Source organism: Charadrius vociferus, unplaced genomic scaffold (assembly GCF_000708025.1).
Source record: "Charadrius vociferus isolate BGI_N301 unplaced genomic scaffold, ASM70802v2 scaffold78, whole genome shotgun sequence".
In the NCBI taxonomy this organism is placed as follows: domain Eukaryota; kingdom Metazoa; phylum Chordata; class Aves; order Charadriiformes; family Charadriidae; genus Charadrius; species Charadrius vociferus.
This window is the reverse complement of record NW_009649927.1, coordinates 2206012-2211713: the sequence shown is the minus strand read 5'-3', so window position 1 is coordinate 2211713 and position 5702 is coordinate 2206012. Positions and strand designations below refer to the sequence as shown.

Genomic DNA, 5702 nt, shown 5'->3' with positions numbered 1-5702 from the left:
CTGCTGACCTTTTTGTTTAGTTTTTCAAAGCAATGTAACTACTTTTACCCACCTTGTCAAATGGAATAATCCATACTTCAGAAAAATATTCCTAGATCAACTTTGTAGTAAAACACTCTAAAGACCTTTTGTGAAAATCATTAAATTACAAAGTAGTATTATAATCAGCATTCCAGGCTACATACTTCCATGCTTCCACAAGGTGTTTAGATGATAATCCATCAAATATATCTAAAAGCAGAACAAACATTTTCACAGCAAAACTCCTGGGATTTAACTACAGTGGCTGGATTTTTTGCCTAGTCATTTACATACTAGAAGTATCAATAGTGATCTGTTTGGGGTGCAGGAATGTATCCACTGTTGTACAGGCTGATCATGGCCAGCAATCTCAACTCCACAAATGTGTGCAATTACACTTGTACCCGGCGCAAGCAGCTATGCTGCCAAAGCGCACTCTGCCCAATAGCCTGGTTCTGAATGTAAATCATAGGCACAGAAAAGAACAGTAAATCCAGCATAAACCAGGAATGCTTTCTTCTACTTGCCAAAAACAACAACAACAAAAAAAAAATTGCAGCAAGAAAGAGGAAATCTCTTGAAATCTAGTTTGGGCAGTCTTTCCACTGATATCAAACCAAGCAAGCACAGACAGGCCCTAGTAATTCTGCAGCCCCAAATCTGCCAACTCATTTGGGTTACACTAGTGCTGTACAACGATGCATTTTTGGGAAGCACTTCTCCTATGAGGACAGGCTGAGAGAGTTGGGGCTGTTCAGCCTGGAGAAGAGTAGGCTCCGGGGAGACTTTATAGCAGCCTTCCAGTACCTCAAGGGGTCCTACACAACACACGGAGAAGGCCAGAGGGGCTTTTTATAAGGGCATCTAGTGATAGGATGAGGGGTAATGGCTTCAAACTGGAAGAGGGGAGATTTAGAATAGATATTAGGAAGAATTTTTTTCACTCTGAGGGTGGTGAGGCACTGGAACAGGTTGCCCAGAGAAGTTGTGGATGCCCCATCCCTGAAGGTGTTCAAGGCCAGGCTGGATGGGGCTTTGAGCAACCTGGTCTGGTGGGAGGTGTCCCTGCCCATGGCAGGGGGGTTGGAACTCGATCATGTTTAAGGACCCTTCCAACATAAACCATTCTATGATTCTATGATTTTCCAGAGCTACTGCTATCTTGAGGAGCCCAAGCAGAGCACAGTGTGTACAGGGCTATGTCGCTTCTGATCTCTGAACTGGGCTCACTCTGCAGCACTGGACTGGGCAGATATTCCCCAAGGACTCCTGTGAACCCCCACCTGCTCCCTTGTGAAACCTGCTGCTCTGCAAGCCCCTTCAGGTTTTAAATCAACATGAGAGATTTCCCTTCTACATTAATGAATTTAATAGTGGAAGCATTGTTCTTTTGTTTTTCCAGCGGAGTAAGAAAAGGAAATGTTCTTTTGATCTAAGATGCATAGAGACACTTCGAGGCAATGAAAGATGGACAAAATGTCTTATCATTACAACATACAAAGTCTTAGAGACGAAATACACGAGGTGCAGTTTCTCCATGTTAGCTAACCCAACAGGAAACTTCATTTGTATTTGAATTTTAATGACCTTATGAATAATTTACCCAAGCTCAGTCTTTTGAACCACGGAAAATCGTATTAATTAATGAGGTTTTTTTTCTTGCTCACCTTCTGTTTATCCATTTTGAGATAAGAGAACCTGAACGGCACAGAGCATGCCAGACGCAGCTGAATCAGATTTATGAAGCTGCAGAGAAGGTTTCTCACCTTGTGTTCTACTCTGTCCCTAATAACACTGGACATTTGACTGGCACTGAGCTGACACTTTCTTGGCCCTGTCTATCTGAACCCCAGGATCTTGCCCCTCAGAGGTATCTGGGGATCCACCAGTGCAGATCCCACCACTTCACATGTGAAACTATTACTGGCTTTGCTTTGTGTATCACTTGAATTTTACCTGCACTCATTTTCAAGACCCGTTTTATTCCATATTTGCCCTGCAGATCTTCCATCATCCTTACTGCCTTAAATAATTTTGTATCTTTAGTAAACTTTGTTACCTCCCTCTTTGAGATCATTTATGAACACACTGAACAGCACAAGCCCCAGTGCAGGCCTCCAAGGAACAACCCTTGTGACATTGCCCTACTTCAAGAACTAACCATTTTCTCCTACTGTTTTCTGTCTTTCCCTTTCTCACATCCATATGAAGACCAACCCCAGGTGCTTAATTTTCCTGAAAGCATTTTGTGACAGACAATCAACTCCAAGTTTGGAAAAGAAGAAAGATGTGTGCTTTGAGTAGATCATCTAAAGCAGACCCATGTGACACACACACACAAAAAAGGCAACTGCAATGCTCCGTCACATCAAGGTGTCTTCAGTAAAGCAGAACTAGAGGTGTGCTATTTGAGTAAGATGCAGCTCAGACCTCCTCTGGACTAAGCTACCTCATTCTGTATATCCACACTTAAAGAATGAATTCACACTGGAAGAAGAGCAGACAAAGTTACTGAAACTATCAGGGGAATAGAGACTATTTTATGAGAGGAAGATAAAAGCGGCTGGCTTCCACGGCACAGCTGAATGGAGGCTGAAAAGTGATATAGTATCTCCCTGTTAATGCATCAGCATACAAGTACTACCAAGGGAAAAGAAATGCTTTAGATGAAGAATAATATTGCCACACAAACAAATAGCTTTGATGTAGCATGAATAAATTTAGTCTTGAAATTAGGAAAAGGTTTCTAAGCTTCAGAGAAGAGTTTTGGAGCAGCCATCCACTTTCAGTACTGGGGAAGGAACCCAGATACGTTTAAAATGGAGCCTGATAAAGCTTGGTAACTTAATGGTAAGTGCAATAATATGAGGCTACATAGGACAAGCAGAAATTGAGCTTGCAGACCTAGAAAGTCCCTTGCAAGCTCCAGCTTCCCAAATTTAACATATGTTTGTACTGTACAATTACACTAATTTGGACCCAAACATCTGTATCATACATACGAAAAAAAAAAAAAAATTGACACATTTGTTGGTTTATGCACAGAGCAGGTTGATGGTGATTTAATTCCAGCCTCTGTGCTGACCCAGGCAGCAATCGGGCCGTTTCTTGGGGAGGAGTTCTGTTACCTCTCCAATACTTCTCTCATAATTCCTTCTGAAGGACAGACATTCTCCTTCCAGGTGCTACACAGTATGCAACCCAGACTCAGAGGAAAGCATAGAATGAGAAAGACTTTACTACAGGAACATTTGCAACAAGGTTATATTAAACTGGGTGCTCAGACTAGCTTGCCTGGTTTACCCTTACAGAAATTTTCCCAATTCACAGAATTAGTTGAGATGCCTGAAGCAGATGCTACCTTCTAAGGCCTGTTCTGCCATTCTGGTGAGATTGTCACATCACTGAAGGGATAGCTGAGGGGACTGTGTATCTGCTCCTCAGCTGCTAACAATTACAGGAACTATAATACTAGAGCGCTGACAGTTTCAGTCTGAGGAGAGAATATTGCTCCACTCAACCAGCAGCAGTGAGATGATGACATCTCCCAAAAGCAATGGATGAGTGATCAATGTTTGCTTGCTACTTGAGATGCGGAGTCACTGCTTGGGAATAATGATATTGAAAAGCTAGAGCTAAAGCAGTCACAATTTCTGAGGCTATGGCAAGTGGGGAGGAAAAGATCTGTATTCTTCCCAGTATGAAATTGCTTATGTGACTTTTCCTAGCAATGCCTATAATCTTAGTCATCACTGTACAAAAGTAATTAAAAAAAATCCCAATAACAAAAAAACCCCCAAACAATACAGCCATACATTAAAAGACAGGAAATTATAGATTTCAGGCAGGAGATACTCCATGTCTGCTTTTAGACACTTGCACTCTATTGCCTCCCATCTCTGCACCCACACCTTGTTCGTAGCTTCTTTGTACTTTAACCTCTTTAGGGAAATACCCTTTATAATCCCTCCATAAAGTGCCTACCACATGCTAGTTCTACATAAATAATAGATAATAAAATATATGCCAATTTGCCCTTTCCAGTGGAAACTACCATGTTTAGAAGCAATCCTAAGATATTCTTTTTGTTATGAGAATAGGATGCTCAGAAGAAGGGGACTAGTTACCAAGATATTTCTTCATTCTATCAAGGAGACTTGCTATGGGTGACTAGAATTAAATTGCCCATGTAGCATATCTGATAACCGTGTTACTGATTATGAAGACAGACAAGATTTACTGAATGCTGTATTTTCATATCTATAGTGCAAATATCAGATAACAGTCACCCGTTTAAGAGCACTGACCTTTGAAAAACCAAACCCTCAGATAACCTGCCCAAACTCAGAAGCAAAGTGACACCAGAAATAAAAGGATATTACTCACACATAATCCCTTCTATTGTCTATTCATTGCTTAGAGGTACCATTTCTTAAAAAAAATCTCACAGAAAAAACGCGTGCAAGACCAGCAGGATTTGCCAAATTAAATAAGATCAACACTTCATCTAGCTTTCATTTTTGTAAAAGTTTTTAGCTGTTAAATGCAGTTTTAGTTTTTAAAACTTTTCTTTTTTCTTTCTTTTTCTGTTTCCTCTCTCCTCGACACAGACGACATTTCATTGATCATACAAAGAGCAAAACCCTACAAAATGTAGGCAGTTGGCTTTCAGTTCTGTTCACATATGGGGAAAGTAATTTACTGTCTTATGACTTGGAGGACTTCTACTGTTATAAGTTTACGTACACATACAAAATGTCTTTATCTGTTGTGATGTAATTTTGAATGTCATCATACTCTACAAAAGTGCTTGTGTTTGAAAGTCATTTAAAATGCTTACATCTTTCTACATTGATCTTGATGCTGTGAGTTATACAGGTCAATTATGCATTCAATAAAATATTTACTCTTCCATTTGCTGTCTTTCGAGTTAGTCTTTTGCTTTTATAACTTTCTAAAAAGGCTTGCTCATGACTTTTTCTATACTTTTCAGTGGTTTGTATCCCTCTTGTGCAAATTATTATTAGCTATTAGTTATTTTGTCTTTTGTCTTACCTGTGTCTAATTGTTCCTGTTAGATGACTTCGTAGAGAAATATGTAGAATTGATCATCGTATTCCAGATAAGATATATTTTCTCCCTCCATTTTTACATACCATCACACTTTGTTTTCCAGAGTCTCTAGGTAGCTCACAACAACGTGTAACTCATAACAGCCTATGTCAAACCCAGCATTGTGTACGAGCATTTCACACTACTCTTCCACCCTGTGTTAGCTTGGCACTGCATGTTTTCTCCCCTCACCCTTCTCAGATACTGCTTGGACCAATCTAAGCAGTCCTGTATCATCACTGCTTTCTTTCTTCATAGTTCAGTCCCTCCTGTAGCTCATTAATTGGTCTTCTCTCTGTTAAGAAACAGTGGCCTTCTTACAGGTGTTTCAGGGCCCCGAATTGAGCATTTAGTGCCAAAACGCAGAGGTGCTGCAATTCTGTGTTGCAATAACCCAGGCTGGTTCCACACAGAAATCCCCAGAGGCTGCCCCGAAGGGCGGATGTTTGAATGTCCTAAATGGACCTGACATCAGGTAAAGCAAGCAACAGGCAAACAGAGCTGCCACAGCCCTCTGAAAGTTCCCCGCAGACAGCCTCTCCCAGGCTATGGTGATGAAGCCTGGAAGG

At 40.8% G+C, this 5702-nt stretch overlaps 1 protein-coding gene across 1 annotated transcript in view; it reads right to left on the bottom strand.

The window, feature by feature from the left end:
* The window catches only part of KCNK1 (potassium channel, subfamily K, member 1), a 10139-nt gene that overhangs the window by 4172 nt on the left and 265 nt on the right, over nt 1–5702 (bottom strand). The gene's annotated exons all lie outside the window — the stretch shown is intronic.